General features: G+C 42.3%; 1 long non-coding RNA gene across 1 annotated transcript in view; it reads left to right on the forward strand.

The window, feature by feature from the left end:
• The first annotated feature begins 14,502 nt into the window (after positions 1–14,502).
• The window catches only part of LOC143838137 (uncharacterized), a 55,187-nt gene continuing 46,111 nt past the window's right edge, over positions 14,503–23,578 (forward strand). Inside the window, exon 1 of the long non-coding RNA XR_013231254.1 lies at positions 14,503–14,556. This is a non-coding gene — a long non-coding RNA (uncharacterized LOC143838137). The remainder of the gene's footprint in view (positions 14,557–23,578) is intronic.

Below are 23,578 nucleotides of genomic sequence, written 5' to 3' on the forward strand. Positions count from 1 at the left end.
CTCTTCCCTTACACAGCCTGGCCCAGCTGGGCCTCTGCTGGCTGCCACGGCAAGACAAGGAATGTGGAAGAATCTGTATTCCCTTGCTGTGGGCTATAAGAGGCCCTGATTTGGGCCAGGGCCAGGAGGGGGTCGGGATGGTGGCAATGTCATGCGTACGCGGGGATTAGCCCCACTGCCCTGAGAGCACCAGCCCGGCCTTTCTGCTCCATGCATAATCATTCTAAGGAAGCAATCCTAAAACACTTTCCTGGGAATGTCACAATGAATAAATGGGGCTTACTTCTGAGTAGACTGGCAATAGTTTCTAAGAACAGCAAGAAACTAGAACAGTAATGAAATGTTATTGCAACATTTTCATTCCCCTTTTCTTTCCAATGACAATGAAACACTAGTTAATGGAAGACAGAGCGTATAGACACAGATACATATTCCTAGGAGACATAATTCCATAGTTTTTGTGCCAGGACTGAGAAGGTCCTCTCTTGGGTTGCCAACTGCCTTATCTCAGAAGTTGCCCTGAGTAGTTGGGCAGGTTTTCACGTAGAGCTACCAACTCCAGGTTGGATAATTCCTTGAGATTTGGGGGTGGAATCTAAGGAGGGGTCATCCTTCAGTAGGGTATAATGCCATGGAGTGCACCTTCCAAAGCAGCTATTTTCTTGAGGGGAACTGATCAACTGTAATCCTAGAAAAACTGCAGGGCTGACCTGGAGGCTGCCAATCCTATTTGAACGGGAGCAGATGGTCCTTCAATATACTGGTCCCAAACCATATAGGGCTTTAAAGATCAACACCAGGACCTTGATTTGTGGTCAGAAACAAATTAAGAGCCAAGGGCAGCCTTACACACACACACACAACCCAATTGCTCCCAAATCCAGGAATTTTATAAGTGTGTGTGTGTGTGCGGCTAGCGCTAGGAAATGCAAAATAACTAATACATTATGAACCAAGCAGTAAACAGTGATGAAACTATGTCAATGTCTACAGCATAACAGAGGAAAAAATACCATCAGCATGCTGTAATGAAGCAACTTTGTACTAGCTCTGAAATTTACCCATGTTTATAACATCTCCTAGGCTATGTGACATTAGGCCTATGATCTTATCAAGGTCAAACAGATCTGAAAGAAAGGCACCCCCCCCCCCAATGGCTCAATGGACCGAAGCAGCTTAGGGCTGTCAAACTCCAGGAGGGGCCCAAAGATCTTCCAGAATTATAATTCCTTTCCAGAGAGGTCAGTTCCCCTGGAAGAATAAGAAGAAAAGTTTTGTTCTTATATGCCGCTTTTCTCTACTTGAAGGAGTCTCAAAGCAGCTTTCCTTTCCCTTCCCTCTCCCCACAACAGACACCCTGTGAGGTGGGTGAGGCTGAGAGAGCCCTGATATCACTGCTCAGTCAGAACAGCTTTATCAGGGCTGTGGCAAGCCCAAGGTCACTTAGAAGGCTGCATGTGGGGGAGGAGCAGGGAATCAAACCTGGCTCACCAGATTAGAAGTCCGTACTCCTAAACCACTACACCAAGCTAGCTCTCTTTGGAGAGAGATAGAAGACATGGCTGCTTTGGAGGATGGACTCTATGGCATTTTACCCTTCTGAGGTCCCTCCCCTACTCAAACCCCACACTTCCCAGGATCCATCCCCAAATCTCCAGGAATTTCCCAGCCTAGAGTTGGAAACTTTAGAGAAGATTGATAGATGGAGAAGTGGTTCTTCAACAGCTGTAGGTTTCTTTAACAGTTAGAAGCAGAAGGAAGCTAGTGCAACAGTTGCAGAACTCATGTTATATGTGTATGCTGCTTATTTATTCTACCATGAACGGAGCATGGTATCAGGAAGAAAGAAATACTGAACAGGTGATCAAAGAACAAAATGAAAAGAGATAAGCACAAGCAATACAAACAAATGGTATATTAAACAGCTCTTTGTTGATTGACTATATCAAAGAATACTGTTGTGTGTTGTAAAAGACTTGGGGCTCTGTATGATCAATTTATTGACATTCTGGGTACACCAAAGAAAAATCTATAGAATCAAACGTTGCTGGGATAGAAGGCATTCATGTTTTAATTCATTCTGATTTTAAGAACCAGTAGTTGCTAGATCTGAGGCATATTGTTTGCAAAGATATAATGCTGTAGACGAGGCTGTATTTTGTTGAAGAAACCAAGGAATGACAGTAATTTTTGGACTGTCCTTAAACAGAGCTTATTAAAAACATGGCACGTAATTTATACACATCTGACTGAATCCATTATAGATGATCAAATAGTATTCTGGAAGAACGACCATCAAATTGAGATACTATTAGAAAAACCTTAGTTGACTCTGAAAAAAAAAAACTCGGGAATCCCTCTTGCATCTAAAATGAATCAATAAAGATTTCACATATGTGAAGGGAAAGAGACTGTCTTTTCTATGAATTAAATTAACAAAAAGAAGGCAAAATGCATGTAGAAACTGTGTATCAAACTGAGAAATTGTTTGAAGATGTATAAGTTGAGTTTTTAATACTAATAATGAAGGAATCACTTTGCACAGATGATCCATTTATGTTTACATGTAATTAAGACATGGGATTAACACTTAATACTGAATTTTCAGTGCTTTACTACTGAAAAATGTATGCATTATGAAATCAAGAAGAATTACCCATTCATTCTGAAGTTTGGTAAAGATAATCTACCTACAGACTACTTAGCTCTGACCAAATTTCAGTTAAATCTGATTTTAAATGGCTCAGTTTTAGAATCACAATAAACAGCAGCAAACAATCCTTAACTGAGTAGGTTAACAAATTGACAATATTTTTAGTACAAAACAATCACATTAAAAAAACCTAATCAAACATTAGCTGTAACAAGCCCAAATATACATTTAGTGTGTCCTTTTCCCGGTTTACATGCTTCCAAAGCTTCCAAAATGATCTGAATTTGTTTAACATGTTGGCACAGTAGTGAAATGGTGAAACAATGGAGTAAATGAAGGGAGGAGCATCAAAATAAACTGATTTTGTGAAAAAATGTTTCACACATAACAATTTAATTTTAATGGGGGCTTCACACAAATTATTTTGTGTTGTTCTACTTCCCCAGAAACAAAGGGCAGCATAAATAAAATTTACCAGCATCCCTTCTTGTTGCTTTCCTTTTTAAAATATAAAAAATGCCTTAAATTTAAAAGCCCTCAGTTTAAAAGGAGGAAAGCTGATTTTCATTACCTGCTTCTCCCTACCCTCGGGAGTCCCAAGGCAGCTGACAAACACCTTCCCCTTCCTCTCCCCACAACAGACACCCTGTGAGGGAGGTGGGACTGAGAGAGCTTTGAGGGAACTGCTCCATGAAAACATCTCTAAGAGAACCCTGACTAGCCCAAGGTCACCAAGCTGGCTGCCTGTGGAGGAGTGAGGAATCAAATCTGGTTCTCCGGACGAAGTCCACCACTCTTAACTACTACACCACACTGGCTCTCAGGAGAAGAGTTAAGGTTCTGACGAATGCATCCATAATCCCCCGACCCCAAAGCCTATGTGCAAGGGATAGGTTAGAGCTGCTGATTTAAATTCCACAACAGGTGAACAGTACAGATATTGAACAATCTGACTTTTTGCTCATGTGCAGAACGGACTCCGCATATCTATACTTTCCTTGTTCTTTTAACCCTTCTTCTTTACCTTTGCAGGTTGGGGATGCAACCTTGAACACTGGGGTCAGAGATACATAAATGTTTAATAAAAATGTGAGTACATGTCAAAATTAATGATAGAGAATGTCTATTTGAAGGGATGGATATAACTGCAATGCCAGCTCCGGGTGGTGGGGGAGGAATAGTACAAGTATAGCTACGTAGACCCAAAGGGATACCTGGGCTCAAAATGTCGGATGGTACCAAGTCTGTACTGCTAACTTTGTGCAGAAATTGAGATGCCAGACTTAACTGACAATTTCTATGTCATTTGAACCATATATGAATTTCAAAGGGTCTTAACTTTTCTTTTAAACTCTGTTTAAGAGGGAAACATTCACTGGAACCAACATATACATCACAAGAAAATACTGTATCTTTTGTTACATGGTAACAAAAAAAGTATGCTTGTGGAGTTGCCATCTTTGGGTGGTCCGAAAGCTGGGTGACCAGTAGGTAGAGCTAATTAAGGTTTTAACAATGTAGGAAAAGGAACATAGTGTCCACAGGAAAGTTGTGGGGTGGGGTGGGGTGGGGGAGGTGTGTTGACTCACAGAAAAAGAGACAGAGTAACAGGATTTTGTTCATCCACTGACTCCAAATACCAAACCCAAAGGAAAAAAGATGCTGACTGTACTGGTAAATATCCAATGTCTAACAAACTCTATGTGGCTCTGAAACCATGGTTTTATTATCCCTGCCATAAGTCCACGGCCAATCTACAGAATGTCATTTATGCCCAGCAGATGGATTGTATGCATCATTCTAGCATGGCTGAGAGCATTACAGCCATACTATGAATCTGGCAGAATGGGAATCTGTCATAGACACATCAAGATTTGAGCACAAGCCCAACTGAGGTAATAAAAAAAGGCAAGGTGGCACTTTTTGGTGAGTAATGAGCTATTAGACATAGCTGATGAGCTGGGCCCCCCAATTTGGAGCACTGGGCTGACATGACATGTTTACTACAGTTACCAGAGGAGCAATATAGAAAGCCATTGTGAAGTTTAATCGGCAATAAATAATTAATCATGGACTTCTAAATGAGCCGAGTTCATAATTCAATGGTGAGAACATGAATGGCTCAATTATTTAAAAATTCATATGCTCCTGCCTACTGAAGGCATAAATACTCCAAAGTGTCCTTCCATTATCAAGTGGAAGGCACTGTGCTTACATATTACATTTTTATTGTTAATTGCCAGAAAATGGTGGCAGCATATGTTGGTGTTCAGTTTCCTGATATTTGCTTGACAGGATTTAGCTTTTTAAAAATGAAACAGGTGATACCTTAGTTGAATAAATCTGATAGACATTACCAACTTTAATATTAAATCCCTTCTTTGGCTTCATATAGAATAGCTGGCCATACCTGACAGCAGGGGTTCTGTACTTGTAATGTTTTTTTTCCCCCATTTAGGAGGTTCAGCATCTGGGCTCATTTTACTTGACCATTATTATGCTGAAGGAATATTATTGTCTTTATTTGTTATTAGTGATCTGTTACAAGAATTCCCATTCAGTTGGAATTTGATTGGCCAAGGCCATTTTACTTCTTCAAGGAAGGTTGTTGACAGAAGCTTACACACATGTATGGGAGGGTCAGTTTGGCCTTGCTCCACCATCATTCTTTCCTGATGCATCTACACTGGCTGTCATATTCACCTCTGGCTTATGCCATGGCGATCTGACAAATGCCCCAGGATATTCTTGTGGCAGCGAGCTGGTTCTTTCCCCCAAGCTGTTTCAAAATGCAGCTGCCAGGACTCTCACACAAACACCATGGAGAGCTCATATAAGACCTGTTTTATGGCAATTGGACTGGCTTCCAGTAGACTTCTGGATCCACTTCAGGGGTTTGGTACTTACCTTTAAGGCCTTACATGGTCTGGGACCTGTGTATCCGAGGGATTCCCTCTGTACCCTAGAGAAAGTTTGATCAAATAACACCAATCAATTGAGAATCTTTGGCCCTAAAGAAATTCACTTGGCCTCAACCAGAGCCAGGGCCTTCTTGGCTCCAGCTCCTGCTTTGGTGGAATGAGCCGTCTGAAGACATCAGGGCTCTAACAGAACTTCCTACGTTTCTCAGGGCCTGCAAGATAGAGCTCTTCCATTGGGCCATGGGTGGGGGCCAATCAGGAAAGGTGACTACACCACATATACACTGGTTCTCCCTCTCCTCATCCACCCTGCCTCTGACTCCTCTCAGTCTAGCAGATTTGTCTTATAACATCATATAGACCAATGTGGGCAGCAATCACTGTAACTTCTAAGACTCAGCATGGGTTTCGCAAGAACAAGTCATGTCAGACCAACCTTATCTCTTTTTTCGAGAGAGTGACTACCTTGCTGGATCAGGGGAATGCCATGGACATAGTTTAGCTGGATTTCAGTAAAGCTTTTGATAAGGTTCCACATGATATTCTTGTTCACAAGTTGGTAACATGCGGTATTGATCCTAATTCTGTCAGGTGGATCAATAACTGGTTGACAAATCACACTCAGAGGGTACTTGTTAATGGTTCAGCATCTTCTTGGAAAAGAGTGACAAGTGGAGTACCCCAAGGATCTGTCCTGGGCCCTGTGTTGTTCAACATATTTATAAATGATTTGGATGATGGATTAGAGGGGATACCTATTAAATTTGCAGATGATACTAAACTGGGAGGGGTAACAAATACAACTGAAGACAGCAACAGAATACAGGATGATCTTGATAGGCTTGAGAAGTGGGCTAAAATGAATAAAATGAAGTTCAATAGGGACAAATGTAAAGTTCTGCATTTAGGTATGAAAAACCAAATACACCAATATAAGATGGGGAAGACTTGTCTTGGCAGTAGCATGTGCGAAAAGGATCTAGTAGTAGACCATACATTGAACATGAGTCAGCAGTGTGACTTGGTGGCTAAAAAGGCAAATGGGATTTTGGACTTTATCTAACAAAGTATTGTGTCCAGATCACAGGAGGTGATGGTACCGCTTTACTCTGCTCTAGTTTGGCCTCACTTGGAGTACTGTGTTCAGTTTTGGGCACCCCAATTGAAGAGGGATGTTGACAAACTGGAACGTGTCCAGAGGAGGGCAACAAAGATGGTGAGGGGTTTGGAGACCAAGACATATGAAGAAAGGTTGGGGGAGCTTGGTCTATTTAGCCTAGAGAGTAGACGGCTGAGAGGGGATCTGATAAGTATCTTCAAGTATTTAAAAGGGTGCCATACGGAGGATGGAGCAGAATTGTTCTCTCTTGCCCCAGAGGGACAGACCAGGAAGTTCCTGACAGAGCGGTTTTTCAGTGGAACAGGCTTCCTCGGGAGGTAATGGTTCTTTATCTTTGGAAATTTTTAAACAGAGGCTAGATAGCCCTCTGACAAAGAGGCTGATTCTGTGAAGGCAAATGGGTGGCAGGTTAAAGTAGATGAGCGACTGGGATGTGAGTGTCCTGCATAGTGCCAGTGGTTGGACTAGATGGCCCATGAGGTCCCTTACAACTCTATTATTCTATGATTCTGTGATAACTCTTTAAAACTTTCTAGTTGTTGTTTTATGATGAAATTATGCTTATTTTACTAATAATTATTGTTTATTCTTTGTTGTACACCACCCCAAGATGGCTAGACTGAGACAGGTGGTCTATAAATCAGATTATAAATAAATAAATACATACATACATACATACATACATACATACATACATACATACATACATACATACATACATACATACATACATATTTCTCAGGCCCTTGGACCATCCGAAGTCCTATCATGTTCCGAATATTATTGTTGTCCTTTTTTTGCCTCTAGGTGTCATGTTGTAAACTGTGCATACTCTTTGATGATAAGGGGGATCATGATGATAAGAGAGCCAGTTTGGTGTAGTGGTTAGGAGTGTGGACTTCTAATCTGGCATTCCAGGTTCGATTCTGCACTCCCCCACATGCAGCCAGCTGGGTGACCTTGGGCTCGCCACGGCACTAATAAAACTGTTCTGACCGAGCAGTGATATCAGGGCTCTCTCAGCCTCACCCACCTCACAGGGTGTCTGTTGTGGGGAGAGGAATGGGAAGGCAAATGTAAGCTGCTTTGAGATTCCTTCGGGTAGGGAAAAGCGGCATATAAGAACCAACTCTTCTTCTTCTTCTTTTCTCCTGTAGGATCACAAAATATGGGAACCAATCGCATGAAAGTGTGTGTGTGTCAGGGAGAAGAGAAAGTGAAATAAGACTCGTAGGAGCAAGTAAGAGAAGCTCCTTTTATGCTGCTTCCATGGAAGCAGAAAAGTCTGTGGGAAGTAGCCCTTGTCAGGAGCTGGTCTTCATGGCTGAAAGAATGGAAACCTTGTAGAGCAGTGGTCCCCAACCCCCGGTCCAGGGACCGGTTCCGGTCCGTGGATCAGTTGGTACCAGGCCGCAGCTCCTCCTCGTCCTCCTCCCTGGCTGCAGCCTTGGGGGCTGCCCTGCCACTCTGCCGCCAGCTCACCTTTGGTGTTCTCCAGCAGCCACCATAGCTGGGGCTCCCCCTTGGCATGGCACTGCACAGCTGCTGCTGGCAGCGCCCCCCAGTGGGCAGCAGGAAGTCAGGGGCACTAGCGGGAAAGCAAGTAGAGCTGGGGCTTAGGCGGCAGTGATGATTCCTCGGTAAAAGACTCCCCCCCCCGGGCCTCAGCAAAATTGTCACGCATTGACCGGTCCCTGGTGATAAAAAGGTTGGGGACCACTGTTGTAGAGTACCCATTACATTCTAAGCAAAGCCTTATATTTAACATCTGACAGAGTGTATATAGGGGAAAGGACAGAGGAATTGCATTTTACATATTTTACACAGTGGTTCTCTATACCAGGGGTAGTCAACATGTGGTCCTCCATATGTTCATGGACTACAATTCCCATGAGCCCCTGCCAGCAAATGCTGGCAGGTTCTCATGGGAATTGTAGTCCATGGACATATGGAGGACCACAAGTTGACTACCCCTGCTCTATACCACATGGGTGTCCACTGTCTTGGACAAACTGTTTGAAAAAGAGTGCCAGGATGAAGAGGAAAACAATCAGTTGGCTTATGGCTACTCCCCTAGTGATGAACAAGGCAGCAAGTTGTCTTCATGGTAACTAGACACTAGCAGGAGACACAGAAGCAAGGCCTCAGAACTTGGAAGGGAAATTACAAGTCCTGATCCTCCCAATGGGCAATTCATGCAAAGGCCAGGTGGTGGTGGTTGACCAAAGGCAGAGAAAAACCCCTCCAGGTCTTGGGAAAACCTTGGGGGGCAGTATGGAGCAGAGCCTGTAGGTCAGAATAGGACTGTTCTGACATACTACCCAGTGGCTTTGCAGCTTTTAGGTAATCCTCCATGCCCAGAACACTACATAGCTTCTCTTTTTCATGTCCTTATGTGCACATCAAAACTGTACAGAGAGATGTCAAATCATGGACATTCTTAAGGTTGAAATGATGACCAGCAGCACTGAGAGAATTATCTCCTCAGAGACTTGGCCTGGCCAGGGCAAAGTGACTGGTTTGGTTATCTGTTCATATCCTAATCTGCCTCAGGATGCTTGCCAATTTAATTAACGTAACAATGAACCCACACTAAATCTGTCACCTTACTTAAGGTTTTACCAGTCAGTCAGTAATCTTTTATTGGCATAAAATCTCTTCTGAACCAGGCCTGTCAATACCTCTAATTCTTAGCATCACCAAATCTGGAGACAGGAGTCATGAACAAGCAGGACAGATCTTTCTACAATCTTGAAAAAAGCTTAGGTTTACAGAAAAATCTGAAATTTAAACAAATACCATAACCCCCATACCAAATATTGCCCCCAGGAAAAAAATGTTGCTAATTTCCTGCTCCCACTTTCTTGAACAAACTGTCACTTTGCATGGGTTTTGAATATTGTTTCAAGGATTCAAGAATTATCCTACAGTTTTGTTCAATTTATTGAGTAATGTTCTCTGCATAAATTTAGAATTCCCTGGTATGGATGATCCTTTCCACCCAGCAATTTTAATATCAGCATTTCCAGTCTGTAAAACAGATGAAATGTATCATATATGCTTAGTGCAAAAAAACACAATTCCTTAATAAGTAAATTAATATGTTCTAATTTGTTTAAGTTATATGCCCTTTTAGTTCTTGCTTTCTGCTTGGGATAGAATAGGGCTCTGGGGCGCAGTTAGGCATGAGTAAGATTTTTTTCTCCCAGGTTTGGCTATATTGGATCCCCAAAATATTCCCAAATACCAGTACCAGTATTGTTATTCAGGTTTGGCAATATTTGAGAATACTGAATATTTTTGGCTCCATTATACCATATGGGGCTATTAAAATGAATGGCAAATCTAGTCTGAGTCTATTCAGTGGTCTGGTGGGGGAAGAGTTCGATGTAGAGGTGTCACATTTGTAGCATAGTTGTTGGAATCTTTCCTCAAAAGAACCCCCAAGCTTGAAAAATATCGGACCAGGAGATCCTATTCTATGGGCACTCGAAGAAGGTGCCTTCATACTCCATTGTTTCCAATGAGGGAAAATACTTTGGCAGCAGTACAAGCCCAGCAGAATGTCCCAGAGAATCTCTGCAGTGAAAATGAGGGGGGGGGGTCATTTTTGCAAGGCTAGCCCAGCAACAGAACCAGCACAGTGTACCAAGCAGGATGAGTGCCACTGGGGCAGTGCCAAAACCAAACAGGACTATGGTCAAATCTGAGAATCTCTGAATAAGAAACTGAGAGAAGCCATTTCTGCAGAAACAGCAGAACCAGTGCAATCAGTGCACTAGTCCTCACCAGCAGAACCCAGTGCCCCAGTGTGGCAGATGCCAGGTCAACCCAATGCACATGCATAGTTGTTATAGAATTATCTGTATTGGTTCTTATCATGTAAGAATAATCAAGATTTACAATGACTCTTACATGAAAGAGGGATTACAATGTCTCTAGACTAATACACAGAGTATGGGAAACAAGCAGGAAGAGCTAGAAGTCCTAATAGAAGAAGGAAACTATGACCTAATAGGCATTACAGAAACTTGGTGGGATGACATTCATGACTGAATATTAGGACTGGGGGTACAAATTATTTAAAAGGGATAGAAAAATAAAGAGGAAGGAAGGAGTAGATTCTTTGGCTTAGATTCTTTTAGGTTTATCTTTTCTGTATTTGTAGGTTTTTCCTTCTTGTCAATGTAGACTGTGTTACAGATAGTTTCAGTTCTTCACTCTGTGGGCCCGGGAGGCTTGAGTGTTATTGTTGAGGGGTCATATTGTATTTTTATTATGTCATATTGTATTTTATTCTATACCACCATGAGCAGGGCTGGTTTTGGGAGTGGCAGGGATACATTGAAATATAATAATAATAATAATAATAATAATAATATAAAGCATTTCCTTTAAAAATGTCCATCTTACATCATTTCTTCTTGGGAACATAGGAATGGTCTTTTGACCCAAACACATTCAGGTGGTTCATACTTGGTTTGTGTCCATACCGTAATTCATATGGCATTATTCTGGCACTTTTGGCAGGTAACCTGTTCTGTAGGTCAGTAGCAGTGTTAAACTCTTCTCCCTAGTATTTTTCAGGTCGCTTTGTTTCTATGCATCTTGGTTAGGGAGTGAGTCTTTCTTTCTGCTATGTCATTCTATTCTGTATATGGAACAGAGAACCAATGTTCTATTCCTTTAGTCAAGTAGTCCTTCATGTCAAAAGCCCCACATATTGTCTGTGTGAATAGCCAATGTTTTTCTCTGAAACCTATTATTGCAACATATGCCTTCAGCTTCTCCTGCACTTGGATTGTCTCCTTGATTAAGTAGGTAACTGTATACTTTGAGAAATTGTCAATAAAAGTTAGAATAAGAGCAGCATGCTTTCAAATATTATTATACTAAGCTGCAGTCCACCAGACTAATGGGAAGATGAGAAGATATTTTGTGAGTTCTAGTGCACCTTGAATGAAAATATATGAAACAGAAAACCATACCTGGGAGTTCTGTTGGTCCTTTGTTTATATTAGGATTTTTATCTTTGACCATTTATGCACTGGGAACTTAACTGCCCCAGCTCCTGTGCAGGAGCACAAATCAGGGGCGGACAACGCTCACCAGGCCAAATGCTCCCCCATGTGGGTGCAGGAAGAGGTGGGACAACCTGCCATGACTTAAACTCCAGCCTGCAGCTCGGCATGAAACCTCCAGTGCATAAACGGTCTTTGTGGCACATTTGCTTCAGCCAAAAATGGCATTGTGACTCCATGGCAACTTTCCACCAGGCAGATAAAAGATAACATACATTGAGTGAATCTGGTGAAGGCTTTTCCTGCAGTGAATAGATCTTATTGGAAGCTATTGGACTTTGGGTTTTTGATGGCTGTTATTGTAGATTATCTTTGTGATTTAGTGTGTTTATTAATGCAAGCTATATATATGATATATGAGAGTTACCACTTATTGTTAGCTCATCACAGTATTTTCTCCTTTTTGTGGATGGTATATACCACCTGGAGGTTGGCAACCCTATGCCAGGCAGACTTTTCACCCTATAGGGGTTAAGGAAGTTCTTTAGTGGTCCAAGTTCCAGCTTGGCACTTCCATGCTCTCACATAAAAAATTCAACATTCTGCGTGCAAAAGTAATGCAATCTGGCTTGTTTGCCACAAGCAGAAGTGGAAATGTTTCACAGCAATGCACACATTCTCAGATGTCACACATGCCCTTTGTAGGCCCTCACTTTGGGCATAGAAAACAAGCAGCCACTGTGAGTAATGCAGTTATTGTGCTGAGTCTGAGCATAAGGTGAAAAAGATACAGACTGGTAATGGGTTGTACTTAGGAGGGACAATTTATTACTTTAGCTGTGGAACAATAGTGAAAGATCGGAAGTTAAAGATCTTAAACAATATCAAGTGTGTGTGTTCTGTACCCTCCAGGGGCCACATTTTATAACCTTTTCCCTGTCTTGTAAAAATGACAGTATAACTCGATAACTGCAGAACTGACCATTGTGGCCAATCTAAGCAGAGATCAAGTAAACAGCAGGCAGTAAATGTTCAAGATTGCTTTCCATTATATTTATTCTTTTCTGAAAGGCAATATCTTGGTGGAAGTAAGGACTTTGCCAAGGAATTATATATCTGTCCCTCTTAGTAAAACAGTAAGGAGGGTTGGGGTGGGCTGAGTCCATGATCAAAACTCCCGGATTGGCCCCTTGGCCAGGACTGACAAGCGGAGGGGCCAATCAGAAGGTGTGAAGCATCTTCCGATTGAGCCCTCACCAGGACAGACCAGAGTTCCAGGGCAATCAGGAGACATGGCTGCCAGTCTGCTCCTGACCACCGCAGGGAGAGGAGGTCAGCAGGGCTGCCAAGGGGGATGAGAACAGAGGCTTGGACAGGCTGTGCCCCAAGGCTGCCCTAACTGTCATGTCCAACTGTGAATTGCCTCAGAACCCTGACAGAGCTGTCAGGAGGCTGGTGAGTGCGCTCCCTCCCTCCCCCTCCCTTCAGGCCTGCTGGGAAGGAGCCTCTGACAGGCCCTGACTGAGGGGAGGGAGGCCTTTCCAAGAGCAACGCAGGGGAGCCTGAGGGCCTTCCTTTTGAGAGGGGGGGGGGCTTTCCCCTTCTGCCAAACAGTTGCCTGACAGGGAGGCCACAGAAAAGCCCCTTCTCACTTAAAATACTGCTCTGGCCAGGGGTTAGGCACAGCCAAGCCATGTGTTTTTCTTCTTTGCATCTCTCTGCAGATTTGAGGCCACTGCACAGCATTATTCTGCAGATGAAACTGGTTCTTTTCATCTGCACAACCCTGTGTAGTAGGCCTCAAGTCTTTCAATTCAACAACAACCTGTGTGGGAGGCCTTAAATGTTTCTTCTTAACCACAACCCTGTCCAAAGTAGCCCTTTCTGCCTGGGGAACTGATCTTTATACTCTGCAGGTAAGCTGTAATTCCAGGAGCTCTCCAGGCCCCACCTGGAGGTTGGCTACTCCTGGGTTGGAAATATTCTTGGAGGTTTGGAGGTGGGACTTCAAAATCGTACAATGCCTCAAAGTCCAGCCTTCAAAGGAGCCATTTTTGCCTGTGATTGGGAGGGAGTGGTGCAGGTGTGTCCCTCCTGGGCTGAGTGGTGCAGGTGTGTCCCTCTCGCTGCGTCAGGCCGCCGACCAAGGGGGCCCCCGGCAGCTGCGCTCAGTGCGACTGCCGGGGGCTCCCATGCCTAGCGCCCGCTGTATTTTAGGCACAGCGGGCTTGATTACTAGTATTAAATAAAGCAACACTTGCCTCTATTAAAAAAATGTTTTTGGTTCATATATTGATGTGAACTACCCCAAGCCTATTTTAGGGAAAGGCAGCCAATAAATCTAATAAATAAAAGTAATAAATAATATACATGTGGCTGGAATTTATTATCCCCACCTTCAAGTTCATGCAAATGAGCCTAGATAGATCCCTCCTTTATTAATAAAGCTCATGGACTGGGACAAGAAATAGCCAATGGGATAAATGTGATAGAACCCTCAGAGTCAGGACTGTGTAAACATTTGATGTGGCTCTCTATCTCCCTCTAAATTATTAATAAGGATGCCAATGACAACGACCTCCTGGAGTGTCCCACAGTTCAGGCTCTCTTGTTTTATTGAAAACATGAAATATGTGCTCTAGCATTATCCTTTTGTCAGTGATGACTGAATCTATGAATGTTTCTTATACACTTTTGTCCAAAACCCAGGTCCTGCATTCACCTGGAGAGAAGCCAGAAGCTGGCTGCGAGAATACTTACTCCAGAGGAGCACCTGGAGAAAAGCCAGAAGCTAGCTGCAAGATCTCCAGATGAGCACATAATGAAGAGCTGGCTATCAGGGTATGCTTGCCCCAGGAAAGAAGGAAAGTGGGATGAAGCAGCTTACAGAGTGGAAGTATTCAACCATTTAAAAAGAAGCACTGGCCTTCAAATGGGCTGTGAGGATGCTCTTACGGCCTCAGAACAGCAAGACAACAGATAATGTGCCTCAGCCATAAGACTTCATTTACAATCACTGGCACCACATCAAATTTCTCTAGTGTTAACTAGTCAACAAGCCTTTCACCCTAGTAATGGATCAAATGGATGCCGCATGCCAAATAGCATAATCTGAGGATTATGAGGTGGTATCTTTCTTTCCTGCCCGTCAGTTTCGACATCTAGCACCTACACAGGAGCAGCCATGTCAGTGCTGATTACATGTCCTGAGTTTTTGACACTGGAACCCTGAGCTCAACACCTAGGAGAGGGGAGTGACTGGAACTCCAGTCTCGCACTTACCTGAAGAGTCAGCTACAGGAACACTTACTCCAAAGAAATACCTAGATAAAATCCGGAATGTGCTGTCAGGCAAGGAGGAAGGCCCTCACCCCACAACAGAAGGTAGGAGGGGGGAGGGACCAGAATCCTGTTGGGCTGTCCATAGGAAGTAGGGGCACCACTTGGATCCACCAAATGTCATGGGTGGGCAAGTGGTAGGACTGGCTGGTACCCCCTCTTCTCTTGCACCCTATGCAATTGTCTAGTGTATGGGACATGGTTGGGTATTTTACCAAATACCACCCTTTGTCATGAAGGTGTTAAAGTTAGCTATCATTAACAGAGCAGAGAATCGTCTGGCCTAAAGGGTTGGAACCTATGGGGGAAAAGGTCCTTTGTTCCAGAGAGTTAGTGTCAAGCTTTATCAAGCATAGGAGAGCTTGGCTGAATATAGAATGTGATATCAGTTTGAATGTAGAGAAGTAAGCAGAGAGAACAAGATGCAGTAGATTAATAGCAGAGAGAGTGAAGCTGTTTTTTGTTTTCTCTCCATGTAACCCTTCCCTGTGTTATTCTAATAAACTTATTTTTCTTAAAGTTAAATACACATTTCTGCTGTATCACTGCAGTGGTCCAAATTCTCATTCTGCTAAAACCCATTTTTTCCAGTAGCTATCCATGGAGAAAGTAAGGCATTAAAGAGAATCTCTTATCTACTGTCCTTATGCAACCATTGGAGAAGATCTTGGGGTTCCTTTGAACTTACCCCTTCTGGTCCACCCGGCTCCATAATATCTTCTCCTAACCTGATCCATGCATCAAAGGACAACCTGTCACTAAAAAGACTCAATTGGTGAGAATTCTTGTCTGATGGAGCTTTCAGTTTACATTTTCATCCTCAGACTTAATAGTAATAGAAACTCAATCTAAAATTGGATTTTACTCCAAGCCTTCTTTTCTTTCTGTATCTCATTTTTTAAATACCATATAGGGAAAATTGTTTGCAATATTTGAAATAGTTCGGTCATCTTGTTGTTGGCCATTCAGTCATGTCTGACTCTTGGCAATCCCAGAGCACAGCCGTTGCCTCCCTCAGGCAACTGCCACTCACATCAGTTTTTGATCTAAGAAAAATGAATTCTTGAACACATTCAATCTCTTCATCATCATATTGTGACATGTCTGTTGTTGTTGTTGCTTTTTGCAGTGGTCATTATTTTTGTCTTTTTAGTGTTTAAGAAAAGGCCAAATTTCTTACTTATTTCATTGACCTTTGTAACCAGCTATTCTAGGCCTTCCTTAGTTTCTGACAGGAGGGTAGTGTTATCAGCATACCAAATATTATTTATAGTCTGTCCTCCAATCTTAATTCCAGTGTTTGATTCTTTGAGTTCAATCTATCTCATAACGATCTCAGCATACAAGTTAAATAGGAAGGGGGAAAGAATACAAGCTTGACACATTCTTTCTCTTTTTTGAACCAATGTCACCAAATGGTATACATACAATGGCTACTTAGATTACATACAATGGCTACACAGAGTGACTGCATGTGTTTGATGAAATTCACTGGCACTCCCAAATTTTGCAGGGCTTCCCACAATTTCTTGTGATACACACCATCAAAAGTTTCTTTGTAGTTAATAAAGCAGATGTAAACATCCTTCTGATATTCCCGCGACTTTTCCAAAATCTAGCGCAGATTTTCAATGTGATCATGAGTGCCATGTCCCCATCAAAAGACAGCTTGAACATCTGGTAATTTGCTTTCAATGTTGTTGCTATACGTTGTTGCATGATTTTAAGCAGGTTCTTACTAGCATGAGAAATGAGGGTTATTGTACATTATTTGGAACAGGTTTTTGAGTTAACCTTTTTTGGTAGTGGAATGAACACAGATTGTTTCCACTCCTCTGGCCAATTATCACTTTCCCATATTTTCTGACACAAAGCTGGTTTTGATTAGTACACATCTCACAAGTTCCGTGGGTATGATGTCAATGCCTGGGGCTCTGTTTGGTAACTGAATCAAGGCTCATTCAACGTCTTCTTCAAGAATGGCCAGTTCAAGTTCTATTTCTTTTTCATTTTGAAGAGAGCAAACTTCCGTTCTGTATCTGTACTGTTCTTCTATGTATTCCCACCATGTCTTCTTAATGCTCTGTCGGCCAATCAGTTCCTCCCTTTGTTTATCTTTGATAATGCTTTTGTGAGCAGCAAATGGCATTCGGAAACACTTTATTTGTATGAAAGCATTTCTCATGTGTCCTTTTTTGAAATTGTCTTTTAACTACCTGCATTTCAGATTCCAATAAGCCTCTCTGTCTATTCTTGTTGAATTTTGGTAATCCACATTTAATTTTCTTGTCTCCTTCCTTTAGCCTGCATCTTTTGCTGCTTTTCTACATTCATCTATTCTCAGAGTTTCATCTGAGAGCCATTTTGATTTTTTTCCTGGCTTCTTGTGCTTGGCTGCTTTTCAACAACAGTTGATTAAATTTCCTGCCACAGTTCATCAGGCATCTCCTCTGTTGTGTCCAAGAGTTGGAGTCGATCTTTTACCTCCAGTGCATATGTGAATGTAATTTTATTTACATCAAACTTCCTTAACCCTGATGTTCTCTTGATGTTGTGAAGTTTTGTTTTGATTTTAGCCAGTAACAAGTCATGATCTGAACCCCAATCAGCACTTGGATATGTTTTGACAGCAAGAATTGAACTGGACCATTGTCAACTGCACAAGATAAAGTCAATTTCTGTAGTCCATTTGTGATAGGTGATGTCTAAGTGTATAGGCGATGTTTATGCTGTTTGAACAAAGTGTTCATGATGCAAAACCAATTTTCATGACAGAATTGTGCCAGATGATCACCTGCCTCATTCCTTTCTCCAAGTCCAAAGTTGCCAATAATGTCTCTCTCTGCTTGTGTGCCAACCTTTGCATTGAAATCACTTATTATGTATGTTACATCCTTCTTGGATACTTGTTTTGTTTTAAAGTGTCTTGAATGGCAGTATAGGAGTCTTCAATTTCTGCCTGTGTTGCATCAGTTGTCGGAGCATATACTTGGACAGTTGTGATATCTAAAGGCTTGGAACAAATTTGAATTGTCATGACTGGATCATTGGGCATCAAAAAACTGCTTGAGAAATATTTTTGCTTGCAATGAAAGCCATGCAGTTCCTTCTTATGGAGTCCTGTCCTGAATAGTAGATGGTAAACTTGTCAAGCTAAAAGAAACCATTATCTGCCCAATGTAATTCACAGATGCCAAGGAGGTCAGTGTTCAATCTGACCATTTCTCTTTTGACAATATCAATTAATTTGGCAAAATGGTATTTAGTGTTTCTATGATGTGTAGCATTTTGTAGTGGACAGCAACTAGAGTTGTGTGCAGTGGCATCTGAATCGGCCATTCCAGGCCAATGCAGCCAGCGCTGTGCCATGGGGGGAGGGGAGGCACAGGCGATGGTGCCTAATTTGGCACACACATGAAGGCATGGAGCTCCGGTGCCTGTGCCTCCCCTCTCCCCCCCCGCAGCATGGCACTGGCTGCGTTGACCTGGGTGTAAACTGCATGGGGCTTTTATTCCAACCCCAGATCGATTCAGTCCCTGCCCTCTACACAGAATGTGATTTCCGTTTGGATTTGGGGCGATTTTAATTTTCCTTCTGCAGCAAGAAGGATTGATCCGGAGTGACCTTTATTGTGTGATATCTTAGAGTGCTTTTAATGCTCAATATATTTTAAAATCGCATTGTTTTTAATCTGGGCTCTCCTCCGTGGTAGAGAACCCATGATTGGCCACAGGTGGCCATGTGACAAACTTGCCTTAAAGGAGAAACCCCTAATTTCTCTCAACTTCTGTCGGCCTTGGATTTTTTTCCCTGTCTTCTTCGATCCCCTCCCCACCCTTCAAGAAAAGAAAAGATTTTTTCCTCCCTCCTCTGACTTTTTGGATCCTCTCCCCCCTTCAAGAAAACAAAGAAAGAGTCCCCATTTGCCTCCCCCCCTCTTCTGAGCCTCCCTAACCACGTGCAGAAGAATTTCCTGTTTCAATGGGGGGGGGGGGGAAGAAGAAGACTCGAGTTCAAAGCAATCTGAATTCAACAGGATTGACAATGGAATAAAAAAAGTAAGTGCAGACTCTGCCCTGGAATGGCTGATTCAGACGCTGCTGCACACAACCCTAACAGTAACAGTACTTGGCATATTGTCAGTATTTAATGCAATAATATTTGGTATTCAATATTTGCTGATACCTGAATTATCACCATGCTTTGTAGCATTGCCAGTTTCTTTGACTAGGAAAAGTTGCATGGGAAAAGCTGCACTTGCTGAACTTCTCCCTTCTTTGCAGCTATTTAGGTTTAGGAGCTCTTGCCTGAATAGGTTATAAGAGTCATAGAATGCACTTAGCATTCTCTCTGTGATTATAACCTCCCTAACTCTAGGTTCTTTTAAGGTCACTTTTCTTGCAAAGCATAACAGAAAACTGATGCAAGTAAACAATGGGTTTTGCCCCAGGGGAATGGTGAGGGCTAATATCTTCCCTGCAACTTGAGCCTGCTGCTTGACACAGGTGCATTGCTTCTCTTGAAATGGCTTTTTAATGTCTTTCCCATGAAAAAGAGACTAATAACAATCTCATTCCAAGTTGCCCATCTCACTGACACAGCTGAAAATCAAAATGCTATTAAAGTCAATTTGGCTCTGAAATACATTGGATAGCAGAGAGGCTTCTTGTTTGCAGCAATAATACCTTTGAAGACAAAGGCACCAACAAATGGCCCAGGCAGTCTGGTTCATCAGGTTGCTGGGCAGTATGTATGTGGGCAGGGAAAGGAGAGAACTGGGTGTGAACTGCATGGAGCTTTTATTCCAACCCCAGGTCGATTCAGTCCCTGCCCTCTACACAGAATGCGATTTCCGTTTGGATTTGGGACGATTTAAATTTTCCTTCTGCAGCAAGAAGGATTGATCCGGAGTGACCTTTATTGTACGATATATTAGAGTGCTTTTAATGCTCAATATATTTTAAAATCGCATTGTTTTTAATCTGGGCTCTCCTCCGTGGTAGAGAACCCATGATTGGCCACAGGTGGTCATGTGACAAACTTGCCTTAAAGGAGAACCCCCTAATTTCTCCCCGAAGAAGTTTTTTTCCCTGTCTTCTTCGATCCCCTCCCCACCCTTCAAGAAAAGAAAGGATTTTTTCCTCCCTCCTCTGACTTCTTGGGTCCTCTCCTCCCCCCTTCAAGAAAACAAAGAAAGAGTCTCCATTTGCCTCCCCCCTCTCTTCTGAGCCTTCCTAACCACGTGCAGAACACTTTCCTGTTTCAATGGGGAGCATGGGGAGAGGAAGACCCGAGTTCAAATTGATCTGAATTCAACAGGATTGACAATGGAATAAACAAAGTAAGTGCAGACTCTGCCCTGGAAGGAGATTTGTCATACAGAAGGCTGTTCTAGATTTCTGCACTCTCAATTCCACTGCACCAGCAGAATGAAGTTTAATGACTGGTTCACACATGTACATTCACATCACTGTAATTAAACACTGCTGCTGCATGTTTCATTCAACTCCATTCCGGAAACCCAAAGCAATCACCCAAACCAACAATTTCTGTGTATTGGTGCAGCTCGGGAATTTTGTAATGTGAATCCCTAACCCAAGTTGGTACAGAACACTGAGGCTTGGCTATTATGAGGAGATACATAGAGCATACAGACTGCATATTCTACAGTCACTCCACTTGCAGCCCATCAGTTACCTGGCTCAATTTATGATACTATTACATATGAAGGCCTTCTTAGCCTTGGACCCTCTCACCCTATGTACCACCATGACCCTTCCATTAATCTGAGCAACCAGACTGCAAATGGGCAAAATCAACAACTGCTGGCACGTATGCCTTCTCACTTGTGGCCCTCACCTTGTGGAACAGCCTGCCTTAGGAGGTTAGGAAGGCTTTCCACAAACTTTGCAACTCTGTATTATTCCAGAGGAATTTCTACACAGGCAATAGAGTTATACTGTACTAACAGAGTTACTAATATAAATTATTAGGAACAATAGTCTATATTACTATAGCTTGCAGAAATTAGGGCCCTAATATGTAATTTTTGGATCATTTAGTTTGTCATTAATACTTCTGCTTTGCTTCTGTTTAGATTTCTTTGGATTTATGATTGGTTCTACAACCCTGATCATATTGAATTGTTTACTGAATATCCCATCCTGTCTATTGTATTGACTCACTGTATTGAAATCTGTCTTGAGACCAAGTGAGAATGGAGGACTATAAATAATGTACATTTTCTTTTTAAAAAATGTAACTGGTCATTAGGCCCTTGACGAATGATGTTGAGTGCTATGTAAACTTTATGTGCTCATGATAGCATTTTTGTCTTGAGTGAAACAACATAAAATTTTAAAATAAGTCTTCTAAATAGGGAAACACCATCTTCCCACATATTTATGATTTCTAATATTTGAAACTAAAGTCACTCTCATTTATTTCATAAAGCAGCATTTATAATCAACACTATAAAAAGCACATCTCTGGCTAATTCCTAGATCAAAATGTCAAAGTTCAGCTTGTGCATAATAATTTATAATACTGCTATGCTCAGATTATGCTTTTAAAAAATTAAAGATTTCAACTGTATACTCGCATACATGTGTTTTCAAAAGTCTTCTTCTAGAGATCTCATTCATCAACAGAATGCCAGAAAACCTGAGTAGACAATAGGTGGCAGTGTGAGAACAAGATGGTTTTTACTTTTGAAAAGAAATTTTTATCAGCCCAGGGCCCTTATACTGGCAATATTGTTTCCAATACTTTGACATTTCCCACTAAAAGGCACAGTGGAATATAAAACATTTTAGAGGTGAAATGTGGAATTGGATGTACATTCCTAAGGGAGTGTATATGAAAGAAAGATTTCAGAGAGCAGACTAGACACTACACCAGGATATCTCTCATATATACCAGTGTAAATAGGAATATAATTCCCAGGCTGGAATAGTTTAGGGAGGCAACTAACTCCTGCCATGTCCTCTGGCCTGCCCACTTCCATGCTGGTGCAGATACCTATGGCACCTGCCCAGTGCAGCTGGCCTCCATTGGGCAGGTGCCATAGGTATCTGCCCCAGCATGGAAGTGGGCAGGCCAGAGGGCATGGCAGAAGTTAGTTGCCTCCCTAAGCTATTCCAGCCTGGGAATTCTCCCAGCAGCATGGCCAACAGGTGATCATGAAAAGTCAAAATTCAACTCCACTCCCACCCCCCGGCACCCTCCCACCCCCTGGCACCCCCCACCCACAAGATCCAGCAGAACACAGGATGCTTGTTACAGGGGCCGACATCTCTCCCCGCACCAATAACTACCTCCCAGTTCTATATAAACTCCTGCCAAGATGCTCCATAACTCATTATCAGGGCATGTGGTTTGACAGTCTGTGCCAGTACTCCATGGCATGTGGACAGTTTCCTCAAGGTATATGCATTTGTGCTGATATTGCCTTCAAAAACCTGCTAAACCCGTGTTACTTAAGATTACAGTAAAAAAGAAAGGTTTGTGCATGCATGGGGGAAAATGCCTGTAGGAGATTAGTTGGAAAAGATGATGAACCCAATCCCCTTTGATTTTTAAATTGCAAGTAGAAGATGCAATCGAAGTGGGGACTTGGACCAGGCCTTAGAAATGTGTGTTAATCCTTTTCAGTGTGCCATTTTTTTTGTTTTTGCAATCTTAAATGGTCTGCGCTAGGGGTAGGCATTTGGATATACCCGAGACAAAAATATACCTGAAAAATACCCTATTGGTATTTTGGGGATATATTTGGTATCTCAAATATATTCAGAAATTTGTTGGGATATTGACAAAGTGGTCCAGAAATATCCCATAAATATTCAGGATTAACCAGAAAGATTGGGAGCCATCATTTGCAGTCTCCTGGCAGTTTCTTCCCCCTTTCCTTTGTTTCTGTGTCTTTTGGGGGTTTCTATGAGCTTGCCAGGCTGTTAGTTTCTTTGTTTTCTGTTCGGTTTGTGTTCCATTTTTTTTTTAAATTTAATGCAGGGTTTGCAAAATCTCTCCCAATTGGATTTGTTCTGCTGAGATTCTATGGCTTGACTTTAGTCACGTTGAACTTTCACTGCCAATAGCACTGTGTTATGCTCGACATCTGGACACTGCCTTTTGTTCTGTTGAACCTGCAACCACACCCCCACCTTGAATTTTTTCTGCTATGGTTCTCTGGTTTGACTTGGGCTTTCTTGGGCTTGCAATGCCACAATAGACCTTTGTTCTGCTGGGTTTCTGCACACTGACATTGGTTCTGTTGGAATTTGAAAATCGCCCTTTCATCTTTTTTTCCAGTACAGAGATTATCTGGTTTGATTTTGGTTCTGTTGGGCTTGGCACATTGGCTCATGGTTCTGCTGGGATCACTGGTTTCTGCAATGGTTCTATTGGGTTTGCTGTTGATTCTTCCATACTAGACATTTAACCAGTGATTACTGCTTGAAGGCATGATTTTTGCCCCAAAAACAGTTGGGAGGTTTTTCCCATAGGAAACAATGGGAGGTTGGG

Source organism: Paroedura picta, chromosome 1 (genome assembly GCF_049243985.1).
Source record: "Paroedura picta isolate Pp20150507F chromosome 1, Ppicta_v3.0, whole genome shotgun sequence".
Classification (NCBI taxonomy): domain Eukaryota; kingdom Metazoa; phylum Chordata; class Lepidosauria; order Squamata; family Gekkonidae; genus Paroedura; species Paroedura picta.